The sequence below is a fragment of the Cannabis sativa genome, chromosome 6 (assembly GCF_029168945.1).
Source record: "Cannabis sativa cultivar Pink pepper isolate KNU-18-1 chromosome 6, ASM2916894v1, whole genome shotgun sequence".
Lineage (NCBI taxonomy): Eukaryota > Viridiplantae > Streptophyta > Magnoliopsida > Rosales > Cannabaceae > Cannabis > Cannabis sativa.
Window position 1 is genome coordinate 6,377,537 of NC_083606.1, and position 22,490 is coordinate 6,400,026.

General features: G+C 28.8%; 1 long non-coding RNA gene across 1 annotated transcript; it reads left to right on the forward strand.

Moving 5' to 3' along the window:
- Positions 1 to 10,869: 10,869 nt before the first annotated feature.
- Positions 10,870 to 11,840, forward strand: LOC133038735 (uncharacterized). The gene is made up of 2 exons (XR_009688250.1): positions 10,870 to 11,253; positions 11,549 to 11,840. It is a non-coding gene; the product is annotated as an uncharacterized LOC133038735 (long non-coding RNA).
- Positions 11,841 to 22,490: the final 10,650 nt, after the last annotated feature.

Below are 22,490 nucleotides of genomic sequence, written 5' to 3' on the forward strand. Positions count from 1 at the left end.
ATCTCATATTAAAATATATTGATTATATTTATTTTGTTTATGATTTCTCTTTCAATAATCTTCATTTTGTTTTGATGGTTTTTATACTTTTTATGGGTATCTTTAATTTTGTACCTTTTTCGGCTTTCATGCTACTTTTTATGGCTTGCCCCTAATTATTTGGGGTAGTTTAATGGTACAGTCAATGGATAAGAAAAATAATTCATTATGTGCTCTTGACTTCTACATCAACGATCTTTCAGTTTTAACAGATAAGTATTTTAAGTCTTTATATTTATAGATTGTTTTATATTATAATATGGATTATTTTACCTTTTTCTTTCATTTTAGCTATTAATTTTTCATTAAAGTAGTAATAGATTTTATTTATTGTTGTTTTATAGGTTAGTTTTGTGGAGGGTTTACGACTACAGAAACTTTGCCGATAAGGTTAATTCAAAGATTGTCTCTTCTAATATCTGTTGTTACTTGGTGTTGTTTGTTTTTTTAGCTATCAATAAAGGAGGGGTGTTTTATGAGCTGAGAGTGTTGTTTGAGGATGTTATAGCTTTATTGTCTAAATTTCCGGGGGCAGTTTTGTCCCATGTGGCTTGCGATATGAATTTTTGCAGCTCATGGTTTGGCAAAGCATGTCCTTCGGTTAGACGATGAGCTATCCTAGTTCGAAGAGGTGCCGCCACCAATTATAAAGTGCCGTGTTGTTAATCATATGTAATTTTGATCACAGCGTAAAAATAAATAAATAAAAAAACCCTTATAGTTTAGGCCTATAGTAAGTCTATCATAGATAAAAAAAATATCTGTGTCATTGCTTATCTCATATCTGGATATTAATTGTAAAATTGTATGTACTTGATAGAATTATATCTTTTAAGTTAAATTTGTTTTCCTTTTCTGATGTAAATAATAAGCACATCAAAAGCTCATTCTTTTCTTTTCTTGGCTTATATAGGTCTTTCTTTTGTATATTGGGACTTTAAGGATTAGCAATAAGTATACTAGTCGAAATTCTATTAGAATATATTCTCAAAATATTTTGAGCTCGGGAAACAACGAAAAATGAGAGTAATTGTAGAAACTTGTAAGGCTTTATATTTTACCTTATTTTATAAAATACTATTTTTGACGCATTAATTAAAAATATTAAAATTATTTAGAAATACATAGTAAGTTTTGCAATAAATATGCAAAAAAAAAAAAAAACAAGACGAATGATCATATATATTTAAAAACAAAATAAGTAGTTGAGTGTATTTTTTAAATAAATTTATAACATCCTAATGAGCTTAGATTACTATCTAAAAATAAACCAAGGCTCCACCGACATTCTAGACCGTTTGTTCGTCCATAGCCACTCGCAGCATACATACTAAAACTGATCCAGCTCATCAAACTTATATTCAATATTCCCTGTCTATTGCCTATAGGGAAAGGTAAGGGGGTGAGTTAAAAGCCCAGTAAAAAAATACTTTAACACACATTGACATTCAATACATCATACATGTCTTAAATTCACAATAATACAACTATATACAATACCATCATATTCTAATGTATTAAGTATTTCAACATCATACTTTAAATGATGACAATATGTAAATAATTTTATACATGGAAAATTATATCATATACGTCCATACTAATCCAAAACCATAACATCATATGTAGAGATCATAATTTTTATATCATATTCATAGATTAACCAAAATACTATGAAATAAGCATATCACAACCATATCACAACCATATCACGCCATTCATCATATCATGGCCATTATATACATAATTCGGGCCTATACTCGCCCTACAATAACTTGGGCACATTTAGCCCTACTATTGCTATAGAATAAGGTATCTCTACATTCAACAACAACGTCATTGTATCATTCCTCATCATAACAATGTCATACACGAATCAGACAAATTCAGGATAGTGTATCTCTACATTCAACGATCTTACCTCGTATCATACCCCACTATGGCCCCTCATTTATACTGAGACGTTAGCATACAACATACAACATACATCCTATACAAATCATACCAACCATAATATATATCAATTCAAAAACTCATACTGTGTCCATACCACACATTCTCAATATTATATACATATTCATAATAATAAATCACAAATCATATTCTAATACACAAATAGTTTAAATTATACATTTCAACACATACAAAACTACATAATTTCCTTACCTCAAATCCCACTGCTCAAGACTTGTTATCCCGTCACTACTCCCTATAATAAGGCATGAGTCAAGGCCTTAACATTACAATGCATACCCTTACAGTACAATAGAAAGAACATTATTTTTTACTCACAACTACACGAATTCAGTAAAAGTTAACTTCATAAAAATTATACAATTTATTTATCTTTCCAATGATATGTAGATCATTAAAAATGGATTACAACTGAGCGAGTTATCATAATTTTACCAAACAAATTTCTTAGAAGGAATATGGAGTAATGAATTACAGGACTCAACGAAAACATAAATTTTGACATAGAAATATTCAGAACTAGAGAATAATATCTCCATAAAAGTTTTAGAAAATTTACTTCCCTTTCTAATGATATTAAAATTTTTGAAATTAGAATTATATTCAGAGAGATATTGTGATTTTACCATAATAGTTTTTAAAGCACAACATTAAAGATACGAATTACATGGTACAGAAGAAAAATAACTTTTTGACATAGTATAACTCCGAATTGATGAAATATTTCTCCATAAAACTTATGGGAAATTGAATAATATTTCAAGTGATACTAGGATTGCTAGAAACGAATCAGTACTCAGAGAGATGTTCCAATTTTATTGAAACAACTTAAATAGGAAATATGAGAAAAATAATTTACAATAAACATCATAGAAATACTAATATTTGACACAAAAAAATTCTGATTTAGTAATATATTTCTTCATAAGAATTATGAGAAATTCAATGAGCATTCTATAGACACCAAGATTATAAGAATCAAATGAGTATTTAAAGGGATATGATAATTTTACTGAGAAATGTTTCATTCTAAAAAAATAAGAAAATGAGACCTACAAATATTCTTGTATGGTCAATAAATGAGTAAATGTAGAGTTTTTTACCTCAAATACTTCAAGTTGCTTGGATCAAGAGACACGAGATAATGTTGATAGAAGATGAGAGTGAAGAGTGATATAGCTTTGTCTAAGAATGTAATAGAAAGATGACTTGAAAATTTTTAGGGTTAGGCTTGCTAAGGTAGAATGAATAGAACGATATAATTTTAGGGTTGTTTGAATAAAACCTATATTGACTCCTATTAGGTTTAGTTGTATGAATAATAATAATAATAATAATAATAATAATAATAATAATAATAATAATAATAATAATAATAATAATAATAATAATAATAATAATAATAATAATAATAATAATAAAATGAATTATTAAATAAATAAATATCTAACTTTTAAATTTAAAATATAAGTTCTCTATCCCGTAACTTTAGAACTTAGTTCTGACCTAGAAAATCTCTGAATTATAATATAGCTATTTCTACAAATTCATAGATCTTTGAATTATCTTTCTAACACCACTAGAATCATCTCAATCGGAAATCTACTCTAGATATGGTTATTTTACTAAAATAGTTTCTAAACCTGCATATTCTTAAAACTTACGAATTTCTTCACCTTAGTTTCATAATATTTTTATTAAATACTACCAATACATTTAATTAAACTCACCAAACAATTTGTAAAACCCTAATGGACTTTATATAAGAAAATTTAAATTTAAATTTAAATACTTAAAATATTATAAATATTTTATATAACAATATTTTAATTGTAAATATTTTATATTAGTCTTCTGGTCATATTTAATGTGCTTATATTATTTTTTTTCGATCAATATATAAGTGGAGTGAAATCTAATGAGTTTTGTGATTTTATCGATCGATGCATTTTACATGATTTTTAAAGGCACATGATCTTAAAATATAATTTATATAAATTATTTTCTAATATCAAAATCAAAAGTATTGTAAGTCAAGCTATATTTGTAAGGTAAGTTAAACTTGATATATCATGATTATATAAAATACTAATTATTGAGGAGGTATATATACAATAATGTTGTTGTAATAGTTTAAAAAAAAATCTTAAAAATCAAAATCTCAAATTTTATTTCAAAAATAAAAAAAAAAATACATTATTTAACTAATAAAAATTAAACATACAAATATTGCAGTTAACATTACCTAATTAAACTTAATTAAAAAAACCTAATTATACATGCATTGCACATCAACCTAGTAGATATATATATATATATACAAATCTTTATATATAAAATATGATTATTTAACAGTTTTTTGGTTTAACAAAATATTTTAAGAATATAAGAATATTCCATTAAATTTAACGGTGTTAGTAGGGTTAGTTTTATAAATATATATAAATATTAATATTATTTATTTTAAATTAATTTAAATATATATAAAAATAAATATTATCTGTTTTAGGTTAATTGAACTTATACCAGTTTTAGATTAATTTAAATATATATATAAATATTAATATATTATTTGTATTATTATTATTATTTTATTGTTATTTTTAATATTGGGAGTATGTTCAATTTTATTATTCTTAAATTTTATATTTATTTTTCTCAAATTTTTAAAACTTTAAATATCATTATTTTACAAAAAAAATTAATAACTGGTTTTCTTTAATTTATAAAATTTTCAAAATACACATAACAAAAATAAAAAACTAAAAATATAATTAAGTATATGTGCAATATTGCACGTAACAATAACCTAGTTAATTATTATATAGATATATACATAGATATATAAATAATTGTTATATAGATATATAGATATAGATAGATAAATATTTTTAATATCTTTATATTTGTATTTATTTATTAATTAATTGTTATTTTTCTTTATAATATATATGTTAATTAAAAGATACTATAAGTTAATGTGAATATGAATTAATAGAGAAAAAAATTAGGAAAAATAAATAAAAAGGTGAAATAACGAGAAAATTAGAAAATTAGTTTCTATGGATGGATAGATAGATTTTTTTTTTATTTTTATATATATATAATATATGTCAATTAAAAGACACTATGAATTAATGTGAATATGAATTAATAGAGAAAAATAATTAAGAAAAATAAATAAAAAGTTGAAACAATAAGAAAATTAAAAAAATTAGTTTTTTGAAAAGTTAGAGCGTCATGTTACTAATCCTAATAATAGAATTAAAACACTCATACAACCTGTCATCTCACATAATCTAACAACATCATTATATAAGTATGTAGATACATAGATAGTTTCTTGAAGAGTTAGAGTGCCATGGCACTAACCTTAACAATAGAATTATATAATATATAAATACTTTCTAATAGTTATTATATTAAGTTTTATGAGACTCGATATTTAATTACACTAATAGCGATATTAACACATAGAAAAGTATTAAGACACCACTAATATATTTTACCATTTGTTTATTATTAATTATATATGAATGGCAACAAATCAAACAAATCAGAAAACAAAACAAAAACAGAAAAAATAAACAAAGGACTCAAAAACAGTAGACGAATTCCATATGTGGGTATATATATTGGGTCTTTTTTTTTTTTTTTGAAAAATAACATTTATAGGAAATAAAGAAGTTAGACCTCACGGTGATATTTTCTAGTATAGAAGATAGCTCGGCCATATCAATAATATTTTTAACAAAAGCCCACTAAAACAATTATGAGCTGCAAAATTACAAAATTTAGAAATAAATAAAAAATTACAGCTAAATAAAATATTAGAGAGCTTTTTATATTGTTGGATATAATTATCAATACTCCAATTAGAACAATTTCCTTTCAGAGTATTGATAACCGTCTCTAAGTCACTCTCAATCATAACAAAACGGTGATTCATCATGACTGCCGTCTCCAAAGCTAACCGATATGCTGCAACTTCTCCAATAAGCGGTTCAGAGAAATTAAGCATGTTGGTAGCCATCCACAAAACAGCCCCTGTGTGATCCCTAGCTAAAGCCACCACGTACATGGAACAACTGTCCACTCTAACGTCATAATTGATTTTGATCCAATCCTCTGAGGGAGGGGACCAAACAAGAGACCCAACATCCATCGTCGGAGCAAATAAACACAACTCATAATCTGTGTAACAAGTAGAGATAGAATTAATACAGTGCTGAATTAATCTGTGTACCTTGTCGTTGTGGGCTTTCCAAATCGTATCCACCACAATCGAAGCATAGAGAAATAATTTGTCAGTATCCAGCCCTTTTGACCTTAAATTCTAAAGAAATTTTACCCAATCCCAAACTCGACCACCAGATTCAAGGACAGTCGTAACTCCTCAAGGAGATGACCTCTCCAAAGGTGGAAAGCAAAATTGCAATAGAGGAAAAGATGCTCCATCGACTCCTCACCATCCTCACAAAGAGGACAAGAAATCTCATCAACCTGAATTCTCTTAGCAAGGAGGCCACTCATAGGAAGAGCATTAGAAAGTATACACCACCAGAGTACCTTATGATACTCCAAAATTTTAGTGTTCCAGAGTTTGTTCCACTAGGTGGGGGCAACCACGCAGGCAGTGGCTCGCTCAAGAGCTTCGATAAGATAAGCAGACTTAGTAGTAAATAAACCATTAGGCTCTTTTCTCCACACCCACATGTCAATAACCTAACCACAGGGTGTACCACCTTTAATGATATCCCTGATCGTTTATGGGTCAAAAATTGTTCGAAGCTTTAGAATATCCCAGTCTCCGTTATCTAACAATAGTTTTGCAACCTTCGTTACTTCCTTGGCCCAGCCGAAGTTGGCTTTGGGTAAAAATCTTGACCATGAATAACCCAAGGATCAGTCTAAATGTTCGTCTCTTCCCCATCAGATATCAGCTTTCACGCACCTTTCTTAAGGATTTCCTTAGTTTTCACAACATTCTTCCAGAAATAAGAATCTGAGATTTTTTAGGATTGATCCTCATTGATGAGGACCCAGCCCCACCTAGCCAGCAAAGCTTGATTCATTTTTAAAGTCTTTCAGAAACCTAGGCCACCCCAGGACTTAGGTAGGCAAAGACGATCCCAAGCTTTCAAATAGATACCTTTGTTGCCCTATTCGCAACCCCACCAAAAATCTTTAACCATACAATCAATTTTGGATGCGAGTTTCTTAGAAAGCTTGGTGGTCTGCATAATATAGACTGGCGTAGCAAGACCCACTAATTTGATCAAGGTCGCACATCTAGCCTTAGATAAAGTTTTCAATTTCCACCCGTGGAGCTTCGAAACCAAGTTCTCAATAATGAAATTAAAATCAACATCATTTTGATTGGACCTAAATAAGGGGAGTCCCAAGTAGTTCATGTTGCTAATGGAAATGTTGAGCCCAACCTCTTGGAGAATGCCTCTTTTCATACCCTCACTAGTGTTATTGCTGAAGAAGATCGAGGTTTTGAGTTTGTTTGTATGTTGGCTAGACCAATCACAAAATTTCTCCAGGCATTGCCAAAATCCCTTTGCTTCCCCAATAGTCGCGCTACCCACAAGGATAAGGTCATCCGCAAAGAACAGATGGGAGAGTCTAAGGCCATCCCTACTCAAAGTGGTAATTCTAATAGAACTAGCCTCAAGGGCATTCTCGAGAATACGCGAGAGGATATCAGCAGTCCAGATAAAGAGATATGGGAACAGCGAGTCCCCCTACCTTATGCCACACTCAGGGGTCAAGTTACCGGCTGAACCTCCATTTAGGCAAATGTTGAACGAAGTTGTAGAAATGCATTGGCGGACCTAATTACAAAACTTTTTCGAGGCCTTAAAGCTACGAAGGACGTGATAAATTTTTTTGCCAGCTTAACTTGTCATAAGCTTTTCACTAGGTCTATTTTGATAGCAAAGAGGCCTTCTTTACCTTTTTTAAGATTAAAGGAATGAACGATCTCTTGGACCAACACATTCTTATCATTAATACTACAACCGAAAACAAAAGTCGTCTGAGTAGGGCAAATCAGTCAGGGGAGGATCGGTCTAATTTTATTTGCAATTATTTTTGAGATAATCTTGTACACCACATTACAAAGAGAAATAGGTCTGAACTGAGAGACTTTTTTTGGATTGGGCACCTTAGGAATAAGGATTACATTTGTCGCATTAATGCCCCTATGCATGGTCCCCGACTTGAAGAAATCCACAACTGCCTCACAAAAGTCCATAGCAACTGAGCTCGAGTAATTCTTAAAGAACATGACTGACATACCATCCGGACCCGGGGCCTTCATACACCCCATAGAGAAAATCATTTGTCTAATTTCATCTTGCCCTGAGATTAATTCTAGGCCATATCTCTCTTCTAGGGGAGAGATGGTCTAAAATTAGATGGTCGAGACACTCAAGAGGACCCTGAGCTAGGTTGGCAAAGATGTTCCCCAGGCAGTCAAAGAATTCTTTGCCAATATCCTTCCTACTCGTGATTCAAACCCCATCCTTATTCAAGATACTCTCAACCACATTTCACCTATTACGGATGGTGGCTACAATGAAAAAGAACTTAGAGCATTTATCCCCTCCTTAATCTAAGAAATTGGGTCTTAGTAAAATGTAGTGATATAAGATTAAATAATGGGCAATTTTCATTTATATACAAGTAAATGTACAATATTACAAAAAATGTGCAAAGAAACATAATTACATAATTTTATACAATTTTATGAATATTTACAAATAAACATATATGTTTACAATTTTAACTTGTTGATTACTTTCAATTGATTTTCTGAAGAAAAAAAACGCATAAAGTTGAATATATAAATATAAAAGTTAATATTTATATTTTAATATATTACTAAAATAATATGTTTACTAAAATTCAATATGAAATTAAAAAAAAAATATACAAACACATTTTATTTATATTTATAAACAATGCATATATTTATTAAATATTTGATTAGTATTATTAATATTTATAATGCCTATTATTAATCTAGTATGTTTATTATGATAATAAATATAATTTGTTTGTTAAAATATCATAATAATTTTAAAAATAGAACACTTAAGTTTATTTATTTATTTATTTGAATAAACACTTTAAATAACACTTATGTTTATTAGTTATTAAAAATAGGCTTTTTAATTTTTACATTTCAAAACAGCTTTTTTTTTTTTTTTTTTATGTGCATTTTTACGGAATTCTACATAGAAATCTCTATTGCAACTAGTGCTGCAACCTAAATTACAATAAAAAATCGTATAGAAACCCCTATTGCAACTAGCGCTGCAACCACTTTAGAAACCCAAACCGTAAATTTGAAAAAAAAAGTTAAAAAAAAAACAGTATATGGGGTAATTCTCCTATTAATAATTGTGTTTAAAAAAGATAAACGAAATTGTAATTAAATGTGGCCTTATGTATAAACACTATGCTTTTATTATTATTATGATAATATTTGTGATGAAATATTTTTTTTTTTGACATATATGTTGATATAATGTGTTTATTAAAATTTAAATATAAATTTATAAATAAAACATATATGTTTGTTATTTATTTTTACCATATATAGTTTGTACATAAAAATTAAAAATATGTTTCTCATAATTAATAAAATATATGATAAATTATAAATAATTAGAGACTTTTTATTTTTACACTTTAAAATAGTTTTTTTTGTATTTTTACAGAATTCGGTATACAAACTCTTATTGCAACTAGCGCTGTAACCTAAATTGTAAGAAAAAATCTTACAAAAATTCTTTTTGCAACTAGCGCTGCAATTACTTTAAAAACCCAAACTATAAATTTTTTTAAAAAATAATATATGAAATAATTTGTTTAATTTTTTATACACATATAATATAATTAAATATTATAATGTACATAAAATTGAAAGTTCTTAAATAATGAAGTGATCTTTTCAAAATAATAATAATAATAATGAATGAAGTGGTTGTGGTAAGTTCATCAAAAGATATTTTAGTACCATCACATCACCACTTTTCTTGCATTTATGTTGAAATCTGTCGGTACTTCTCTCCCTCAAATAAATTATAATAAATCTCTCTGTGGTTAGTTTAGTGGTTCATGTCGGTCTCTCACTCCATTAAAGATAGTGGAAATTTAGTGGTCCACGCGCACTTCATGTTTACAAACAATAAATATAACCCTTGATTCTTTTCGGTCACAGAGTATAATCAAGATCTGAGTTCGAATGTCATTTTTTGTTGATTCTGAATTTTGCACAGCCTTTCTCACTATGATTGAGGTATTACTTGATATGTATGGGCACTACTCTATCACTTAGAGGGTTTCGAAAAACAGAGAAGGTGGAGAGAGAGAGTGGCAGCTTCAACAGGAATTTTAGTGAAAGAAAACAATGTGAAAGTGTGTCAAAAACTTGAAGCCTTTACCTTCTATTTATAGAAGACCACCAAGGGTTATGGTTGAATTACTTGGCATTAAAAAATGAAAAAATAAATGAGAAAAGGAAGCAAAGGTGGCCGGCCAAGCAATGTGGAAACAAGTCTTCTACTTTTCCAACTTTCCTTTTCCATTATTCCTAGTTTTCCATTTTGTCAAAAACTGTCAATTCTCTCTTTCAACCTCATAAATGTCAAATCTAATTATTTAATAATTATAATTAGAGTAATTTGCGGCAAAAATACCTAAGTTTTATCCCGAGTAGCAGATAAATACTTAAGTCGTATTTTTGGCGGTAAAAATACCTTCCGTCACACTTCTGGAACTTCCGTAGGTACCTCTCCGTTAAGTGATATGTAAGTGTCCACATGTCATCTTCGCATTGGTCCACATCATTTAATTATTATTTTTATTATTTAAAAATCGTTTTAAAATTAAAAAAATTAAATTAAATAAAAATTAAAATTAAACCTCATTATAATTTTAAATATACAAAATAATAATAATAATAAATTAACATTAAAAATTTAAACAGAATAAAAAAAAAATCAAAACAAACCTAAAACTGAAAATCGTTCTCCTCTCTCTCTTCTCACAAACCTCTCCGTGAGACAACAACCCACTCAACCAACCCAGGTTTCTTCTCCGGCGCACCTCCGCCCGACCTCCGTGAGCCATTCCACCACAGCCGATGGACGAGATTCCGACCACCCCTAGGATCGCAAGCGTCAGACCACACCGATCGAAGCTTGTTCTCCCTCTCGATCTCGCGTGAGTTCTCTCCACTCTCTCAGTCCCTCTCTTTCTCGATCCAATCTCTCATTCCCTATCCTTCTCGATTTCTCTCTGCTCAAAGTCGGACGGAGACAAGGGTGAGATATGGACGATTTTTTTACCTTTTTATTTTTTTTTTTCAAGATATTATAGATGAGGATTTTTGTGGGTTAAATTTACTGGGTTTTTTTTTTCAGTTTTGGGAGAAGACGATTTGAGGTTATGGGTTTTGTTCTTTTTTGTAATTATAGCTTGATTTATACATGATAGTAAGATATGGTATGTGAAATAGGGTTGTTGTTGGTGAGGAGGAAGAAGATGATGACGATTGGGGGGTGTTCTCTGGTTTGCACTTCTGGTTCTCAGAAGAAGGTGAGGGAGAAGAAGTTGACCCCCTAAATCGCAGAAGAGAAGGGGGAGAAGAACAGGATTTTAGTGTTATCAGATTTTCTAGGTTTGGAATTTAATTTTGTATTTGATTTAATTTAAGTGTTTATGTTTAGTTATTTTGTAAGAATTAGATTGTTATATGATTTTTATTATTAATCGGTTTTGTAGGAATTAGATTTTAAGTTTTATGTGTTTGTTAATTTTGTAATTTTTTTAATTTAAAAAAATAAGTTTTATTTAATTTTTAAATATATAAGAATTAATGATAAAAAAAAATTGTTTATATTTATTTTTGTTTATTTTTTATATTTTTAAAATTATTTTTAAACATTTAAATAATAAATAAAAAAAATTAATGACATGGACCAACGAACGAGTGACACGTAGATACTAACCTGGCACATAACGGAGAGGTACCTACGGAAGTTCCAGAAGTGTGACGGAAGGTATTTTTACCGCCAAAAATACGACTTAAGTATTTATCTGCTACTCGGCATAAAACTTAGGTATTTATGCCGCAAATTACTCTTATAATTAATTATCAAATAATATATTGTCATTTATTTTATTTATTAATAAAACTAATCAAAGTTTCCCAATTAATAAATATACCCTTTGAACTCTCTATTTACTGTTTTGCCCTTAATAAGTGATAAATTCTCAAATAGACATGGTCTAACTTTAAGAATTATTATTGATTAATTAAAATCAATTAAATGAGTCTTACAAGTAATATTGTCTCAACTAGTGTGGGGACCATGGGTCTATATATCCGAGCTTCCAAAAAGCAGATCAAGAATTTACAACTTAAATTCAGTGACTTATTAATTCTTCGTTGAATCCACGCATGTAACTTAGAATTGCACTCTCAGTTATATAGAACGCTCTATATGTTCCACCATATAGACACGTCATTGATTATTCATTGTTATAATCCTAATATGATCAATGATCCTCTATATGGATGATTTACATTATAAAGGGATTTAATTACCGTAACACCCTACAATGTATTTTATCCTTAAAACACTTAACCTCGTATAAATGATATTTCAACTAAGTGAAATGAGTACTCCACCATTTATTTTCGTTTGGTTAAGCTCGAAGGAAATCATCCTTTACTTTCTATTCGCCAGATAGAAGCTATAGATTCCATATTCATGTTAGCGCTCCCACTCAATTGCACTGCCGTGTTCCCAAAATGTACGTATCACCCTGACCCAAAAGTAGGCTTAACTAACAAATCAAAGAACACGAATAATACTCTTGAGATTGAACCTAATCATATCAGGATTTAGATCATTTGATCTAGGATCAACTAAGTGATATTGAATTGAATAGATATTACGGTAAGTTTAATAAATCTATATCAAAGTTCAATATCGGTCCATTCCAATGCATACCCCATGCATCCAACCCAAGTTTTACTTTAACCAATGTTCTCGAAAGAACATAGCATTTCTCCAAATGCAAGTAAACTCTGTTGTAGAATGTCATATCAGTAAAATCCAGTGTTCTGATAAATCTAGAAATCTTTATTCACATAGTCATGTTTACTTTCCACTGTGTTGACAACACAATAAACATGATCAAGTATGTGAAAAGGGTTTGAATGAATTTATAAATCAAATAGACAAACAATTGATAAGATGAATCAAAACATACACAAATGAATGAAAAATACTTCTGTTATTTTACTGATATTGAATAATCTGGATTACATTAAAATAGAGTTTTATTTAGGGCATAAAACCCAATAGAAGGCCCATTTGCCTTATTTAAATAATTGTATTAGGTTAATTATATTAGTCTGACCTAATTAAAATTGAATTAGCAACATAAGTAACTTTTAAAATATATGAAATTAATTTTTTTCATTTAATATTTTAAAGTTAATTTTAGAAAAACACTTAGTTAATGATATATATATTCTAGATAGTTATTTCTAGTACTAATTATATTTTTTTAATATTAAATTAGGAAAATATCATAGATTGTGAAATTAATTGTTTAATAATTAATTTTAGTACAATCTAAGTTAAGTATATTTTTCATAGTATTAAATTAGAATTAATAATTAAGTCTTCTCTATACTTAATTATTTATTTCTTGAATTTAATACATTTAATTAAATTGAAAATTTAAATATTTAAGTTGATTTTCATCATGATACTTAAATATGATTATTTTCATGTTATTTAATTAAAATTAAAAATTATTTTAAGTTTGAAATCTTATTTCAGAATAACTAAATTTGAATAATTTTCAAATATATTTTATTTTATTTTATTAATCTTTTTCTCACAATTTCAAAATATAATTTTCAAAAAAATTTGTATATTAATATATAAACAAACAATACAAACAAATAACTGATCTGGAATATCTAGAAAGTAAGCTAAAATATCTCAATTTTAAAATTTAAAATAAAAATTAAATTTTAAAATAAATATCTTAACTAGAATTCAAATTTACGTTGTTAGAGAATATTTGAAAAAATTCAAAATTCAACCAACTCTTAAATTTCCTAAATTCTAACAAAAAATCAAAAATATCTAACCAATTTTTCAAATATCAAGTTTATTCAAAATTTAAATTTATTTAAAATTTCTAATAAGATAATATAATAAAATATCTTGAATTTTAAATTTAGATATTTCATTATTATATTCTACGTCTTATAATTTAATAAATTTAAATATTACATAAATAAACTAATTGAAAAATAAAATATTTTATATGGTTAGAATATTTAAAAAAAATAAAAATAATAAGTTTGAATAATTTAAGGTTTGAATCCCTAAAAAATCTATTCAAACTAAACTAACCAATTTTTCAAATTTCATGTTATTTTTGCCAAAATATAATTTTAATAAAAAAATATCTAATAAAATAAAATGTTAAACCTAACATATTCCTAATCTTATAATTTTAATTAATAAAATATATTTCAAAAAATAAAAAATTTGAAAAAAAATATGATATGGTTAGCAAACTTTGAAATTTGAACAAGATTATTTTAAAAGATAATATTTTTATATCAAATTAAGATTATTCAAATTTTAATAAAAAATAATATCTGATCTTATAATTAAAATAAATAAAATAATCTAAAATTTCAAAATTAACCATAAGGCTCCTTTGTGAGAAATCAAATTTTCAAAATTCAAAGCAAACTAATATCATAAACTAATTTTAATTAATTAAAAAATTAATAAAAATTAATTTTATTCTGACAATTAGATTTTTAATTAAAAATTTAGATTCTACACAAAATTCTACCAAAAATTAGCTTTTGTTTCAATGAAAAACGATTTTTGAATCAAAAGTTATGACGAAAACAAGTTTGAGGCACAGGGGTATGCATTGCATACCCCTGCACGCGCGGAGAGCAAGGATCAGCCGAGAAACAAGGCTGTGTGCAGCCTCAGTGGCCAAGTAACCTCGGCGCATGCAGCCTCTTCAGACAGAGGCATGTCCGAGAAAACTCGGCCATTGCTGTCTGAATGGGCGTGCGTGTCCGAGGGTTCTTAGGGTCGTGCGCTCGAGTGTGACATTCAAATCCAGATATTTACATTCAACTTCAAAAAATCATATCTAACTCATAAAAAATCCAAATTAGGTTCTGTAAAAGCCTAAATTTATTAATTTTTTGTCTATTTTCCATTAAAAATAATTCCAGATCGAAATAAAAAATATTTTAGTAACATATATTGCGATTTCTAAACTATCATCAAATAAGCACATAAACCACATGAAACCATCCAAATCAACACATAACATCGTTTTAATTCATATTTCATGAAAGTAAATCATTACCATGGCTCTGAGGCCAGTTGTTGGAAATATTTTACCAGGATCTAGATTTACTAACAAGTATGTTTCATTAACATCCTAATATGAATTCTAAAATAATGAAATAAACACATATAAAGTTTAGGAAACCTTACATTGGGTGCAGCAAAATATAATGACTCATTCCGTTCAGATTTCTAGCCCTTGATTCCTTTTTGTAGCAGAACATAATCAAGATATGAACCTGGATGTCTTTCTCTCCTTCCTTTGATGCTGAATCTCTTTGTTGTTGTTTGGAATCTCCAACAGTCTTACACACTATGATTGAGATACCACTTGATGTGTGTGGGCACTACTCTATCACTCAAGGATTTCGAAATTGAAGAAGAAAAGAAGAGAGAAAGTGATTCGGCTTTAGAGAAAAGAATAGGAGGCTCAAATTTCATCTGACAAAGTTAAGTGTGAATGAGAGTCATCACTATCTATTTATAGGTAACCACCTAGGTTTAAGTTAGAATTATTTGGCATTAAAATAATGAAAAAATAAATGATAAAATCCATTAAGTGTGGCCGGCCATGGGCGAATATTTGTAAAATGGAGAGAGGGAGTTCTGATCTGAAAATTTAAGAGCCAAACATTTTGCGAATATTTTAGAAAAAAGCTTCTTTCGCAATAGTCTATAACTGTCAGGTTTACTTAGTATTCGCAGTAGTTGAAAACTGTTGAGATTTAATGCTTTCTTTTTTTTAAAAAAAAACATTTAGTATTGCCTACAGTTCTCAACCGTTGGCAATAGCTATCCCAATAGTTTCTTTTAAGGGCATTTTACAATTTTGTATACATTATTTTAACTAATTATAAAATATGTGCAAAAAAACTTATTATCATTTTCTCATACATTTTTATATATAATTAAAAACTTTTTTTCAATTTTTTTTATAATATATATATGGTAATAATTATTGATTATTATATATATGGTAATATTGGCTATATTTATTTTTATGTTTACAATTATAATAAACATACCAATAATATAAAATATTTTATATATGTGTTTATTTTATTTTCTATTAACTAAACATACTAATTTAATAAAAAAAATAATAATATTCACATAGGTTTATTATATCACTAGATCTACGTGTGTTATGTTTATTTTTTAGTAATATTTTAGAAAATAAATAATATATATAAAAATTATTTATTTTTATCTTTTTTCTTTGTTTATTGTGTCATGTTTATTTTTTCTAATTAATTAAATATTTTTTGGAGTTTATAAAATTATGTTTGTTTATTTATTTTTTGATGTAAGAATTATACTTCAATAGAAAATCCGTTCACTAACTCATTAGAAAATAATCAATATATAGAAACAATAGAAAAAAAATATAATTATTTTAATATAGTATAAATTGGCTATGTCTATTTTTATGTTTACAACTATAATAAACAAACTAATAATATAAAATACTTTGTATATATATGTTTATTTTGTTTTCTATTTATTAAACATACTAATTTAATAAATAAAATAATAATATTCACATATGTTTATTACATCACTCTATATGTCATGTTTATTTTTAGTAATTTTAAGTATTGATTTATATTTATATACATTAATATTTATAATTTTGATATTGTATTTTATTAGAAAAAAATCTTATTAAATTATAATAATTCATACTAAAATAGATAATAAATATTTATCTTTTAATAAAAAAAATAGTTAACTTGTTTATTTTTATAAAACTGTTTAATTAATTTTACGAAATTGTTTATTTTGAGTTTTAATAAACATATTTTATTATTTAATGATTAAAATGTATGATTTCATATAATAAATTTTCAAAATGTATAAGTTTTTAAAATATTTTTTTTGCTCATTTTTTGTAATTATGTTATTTTTATTGTACATGTATGAAAAAAGCCATTCTTTTAATCAGTGTCAAACCGATTGAAAAAACCTCCACTTACCTATTCCAATGATTTTTGTAATTGACCATCTTATCAATCGTTGGAAAAAACTCATTTTGTAGTAGTAGATTTTAACATGTTGGAAGATACTAATCACCATTGATACATTTTAATATTTCTCCACAAAAAAAAAAATTAGCACATACTTATATGATAAGTACAACTTATCTAAAAAGAACCCGCCACATAAATGTACATATAAGTAATTGGCACACATTTACCTACGCAAATTATTTTAACAAGTATTAACTTTTATTGATACAGTAAAATTTTTATTTGAGAAAATATATTTGAGAGATCAAGTAAATTGTATTTTAATTGAGAGATTATAACTAAATAGAGCTACACTAGTAAAAAAAAAATCAAAACACCAAAAAATATCAATGTAGCAACAATAACAATAAACAATCCTTAATACTATATCATAATAAAACTATTTTAAAGTAAATATAATTGTTACTAAGATTTTAGAAACCAATAATTTAAATATATGACTCAAAGAAATATCATTCAAAGAAAATAGAATACGAACACTCAAAGATTTTACATGGTTAGGACATTAACGAACCATAGTCCACGAGTCAATATTATTGTCAGAGGTTAGAAAAGCCTGAAGGATTACAATGAATTGAAGTATGAACACTCTATTTTTGCATGGGCAAGTGAGCCAAGAATTTCTAACTCTTTTCATGTAGGGTTTGTTAAAAGCTTATAGTGCATAAATGTCATACATTGACTTTGGGCTTATATGGTGAAGCCCAGCCCATGAGATGCCTTATGTATGTTGATGTGGATGCCACCTCACGATACTAGTTGTGAAAATTGTGTCCTATCTTCATGGGTAATTAATGACGTATTAATTACTTGACTGCCAATTATTTTGTTTCCTTATTTAGGAAGATATGATCTTTGTCCAAAATTCTGGGAAGATAACTCCTAATCGTGTGTGATTTGGTAGGAAACGGGTAACTACATGGGACTTCTGGATATACGTTGCGACCTTATTTCGGCTATGCGTCATATTTCTTTCCGATGTTGCCCATGCTAGATGGGGACTCGCTTAGACGAGTTGAACGTTATTTACCCGGAAGAATTGATGGCTTATGGATTCGGCCTAGTGATATTGTTTGGGCCCACCGTTGGGCTTTGATTACTTGGACTGTGTTGGCTATTTAGATTCCATGTGTCCTCTGCCAAAAACATATATAAAATTGACCCCTAATCTTTTGAAACGATGTGGGTTGCAAAGGCTTGCTTCGGACTATATGGATGGACAAGTGGAGGTTACAGGTGAGGCCTTTAGGAATTCCATATATTTTCTATGAATGGAAGATAACTTTTAATTTTTTGAATTTAAGGCCATATGTGGCGATGCATCATTGGTTCATGGAGTACCTGTTTATTGAGGAGGCGCTTGAAGCGAAAAAAAATGAACTATCAGCTATTTATATCTGTGCAAATCTCAAGGAGAATATCATCATGCGATTTATCTCGGTCCCATATATATTGCATTTAATGCTTCACTGATGGAATTCTGGATCGTTAGATCGAATTTGTTTTTTGGAGAGTAAATATAGACCATCGATTCGCACTTCATGCGAATTTCAACTCCCAAGTATAAATACTTCGTAATGCCACAGTTTACCACTTTTACCCAAATTTCAAATTTCTTTAGAGTTTATAGAGAAGATATTTGATTACGAAATGAGAAATTTTGAAGTATGATATTGAATACTAAATCCAATCTTCTACTTCGAATTAGGGCTCGAGAGTATCCAAATGCACCATCCCTGGTGGTTATTTGCACGTCTCTGAGGCATCCGTTAGCACTGGATCTTAACTCTGAAATAGATTCTTTAATCGATCAAGCTTGTACTATTCAGGAAAGACTTGATCGTCTCAAGCGTCCATCTGTAGAAGAACTCAGTTTGACACCATCATTCGACATCAATATTTTCTCTCTAAAGCTGCACTTCTTTCCAAGTCTAGAATCTTCACTCAGTTCTTCAGCAAGTGATTTCTCTCTCTCTCTCTCTCTCTCTCTCTCTCTCTCTCTCTCTCTCTCTCTCTCTCTCTCTCTCTCTCTCTCTCTCTCTCTCTCTCTCTCTAATTTCTTAAGTCTTGATTAATATTTGAAATCAGTATCTGTTTTTGCGACTGCATGTGCTTTATTTGTCATTTAATGAGTTGAAATTAGGCCTATGACTAGATTTTGGTAGAAGTAGGACATTCTGGGTACCGTATTAAATAGGTTTTGTATCTAGTTAAAATTAGATTTCTTATTTTCTTTGCCTGGGAAAAATTTTCCTTGCAATAGAAATACTGGCCAAGTTTTTATTCCTTTGTCTGGAACTCTTATAGTTCAGGATGATGTTTTTATCTTCCTTTTATTTGACTCTCATTGTTCCCAATCTAATTGTCCAGAGTGATTACTCCATGATATTTTTGATCGTAGATGTAAGATGTTGGAAATTATTTTACCAGGATCTAAATTTATAGACAAGTATGTTTGATTAACACCCTAATATGAATTCTAAAACAATGAAAATAAACACATATAAAGTTTAGAAAACCTTACAGTGGGTGCAGCGGAATAATATGACTTCTTCCATTCAGATCTCTAGCCCTTGATTCCTTTCTGTGTAGCAGAGCATAATCAAGATCTGAATCTGGATCTTCTTTTCTCCTTCTTTGATGCAGATTTTCCATGGTCTTACATACTATGATTGAGGTACCACTTGATGTGTGTGGGCACTACTCATCACTTAAGGAATTCGAAATTACAGAGAAGAAAAGAGAGAGAGAAGGTGGCGTGTGGCCTTTTCTGAAGGAAACTAATGTGATCAAAGATGTGTGTGTTTCCTCAAGCCAACACTTTCTATTTATAGAATTCCCTCTAGGTTTAGGTTAGAATTGTGTGGCATTAAAATAATGAAAAAATAAAATGGTAAAGGCCTATGCATAGTGGGCGGCCAGAATAGGAAATTGGGCCTCACTTTGCAACTTTCCCATTTTGTTATTTTTCATTCCCATTTTCTCAAAAATGCCAATTTTCCAATTTAACCATTCAAATGCCAATTCTAATTATTTAATAACTTAAAAATAATTATTAAATAATATTACCATTTAATATATTTATTAATTTAGACATGTAAAGTCTCTTAATCAATAAATAAACCTTGAATCTATTTTCTTTACAATTTTGCCCTTGCTTAGTGAAAATTCATAAAGTAGACATAGTCTAACTTTTAGAATTATAATTGATTAATCAAAATCAATTAACTGAGTCTTACAAGCAGTATGGTCTCAACTAGTATGGGGACCATGGGTCTATATAACCGAGCTTCCAATAAGTCGAACCGAATTTACCAAGTAAATTCCCTAACTTATTAATTCCTCATTGAATCCACACTTAGAACTTGGAATTGCACTCTCAGTCATATAGAACGCTCTATATATTCCATGATATAGACATGTCATTAGTTATCCATTGTTATAACCCTAATGTGATCAATGATCCTCTATATAGATGATTTACACTGAAAAGGCACTACTGTTACCGCTACACCTTCAATGTATTTTATCCTTAAAACACTTAACCCTGTATAAATGATATTTCAGCTAAGTGAAATGAGATCTCCACCATTTATCTTCGTATGGTTAAGCTCGAAGAAAATCATCCTTTACTTTCTATTTGCCAAATAGAAGCTATAGATTCCATATTTATGTTAGCGCTCCCACTCAATTGCATTACCGTGTTCCCAAAATGTACGTATCACCCTGACCCAAAAGTAGGCTTAACTAACAAATCGAAGAACACGAGTAACACTCTTGAGATTGAACCTAACCATATCAGGATTAAGATCATTTGATCTAGGATCAACATGTGATATTGAATTGAATAGATATTACGCTAAATTATAATATATCTAATCAAAGTTCAATATCGGTCCCTTTCGATGTATACTCCATACATCCGATACTGGTAAACTTTGCCAATGTCCTGGAAAGGACATAACACTTTTCCAAGGTGTAAGAATACCTATCGCTGATTATACCATGTCAGTCTAAATCCAGTGTTCTGACAAATCAGGGAATAAACTTTTGAACATATACTTAAGATTATATTCCACATGGCTGACAACACTATAATCTTTAACAAATTCATATGTTCTGGACTTAAAAAGAATTCATACATTATATACATATAATCTTGAAATAAATCATGTGAACCATGCAACATAAAATGTTATTTCTGATCTTTATTAATAAGTAAATCTGATTATATTGAAATGAGTTTTATTTAGGGCACAAAACCCAACATAAGATTCGTATGGGACCTCTCCAAGCAGTTACAGGGGAAGATTCTTTTAAATCTCTGCTATCTTCTTTAGTATGTGTAATTAACTGCTTGGTATTTTCTTTTTCATTCCTTTCAGAGCTTATCATGCCTGAAGAAGATCATTATGACGAGACAATTGATGAGGAAGACATTATTGTGAAGGAGGCCATTGAACCAAAACTTGTATTGAATTCTTCTCTGCGGGAGATGGATCGGTACTAGAACAAGTTCCATAATTATGACAACCTCCAGAAATACGAGACCAAAAGAGGTCTCCAAAGTGTTCCAAAATTATTCTGGAATAGGCTCTCTGTTCACGAAGAGATGCTTAGTAAATGCGCCGAAGGAGGCTTTAGCATTTGGAGTTGGGGTCACGTAGAGATGGGAGCGCATCTTTCACTAAGAAGTTGTTGGGTTTTATGCCCTAAATAAAACTCCAATTCAATGTAATCCATTTTATTCAACATCAATAAAGAAACAGAAGTATTTTTCATTCATTTGTGTATGTTTTGGTTCATCTTATCAATTACTTGTCTATTTGATTTATAAATTCATCTGAAACCCTTTTCACATACTTGATCCTGTTTATTGTGTTGTCAACACATTGGAAAGTAAACATGACTATGTGAATGAAGATTCCTAGATTTATCAGAACATGGGGTTTTACTGATATGACAATCTACAACAGAGTTTACTTGCATTTGGAGAAATGCTATGTTCTTTCCA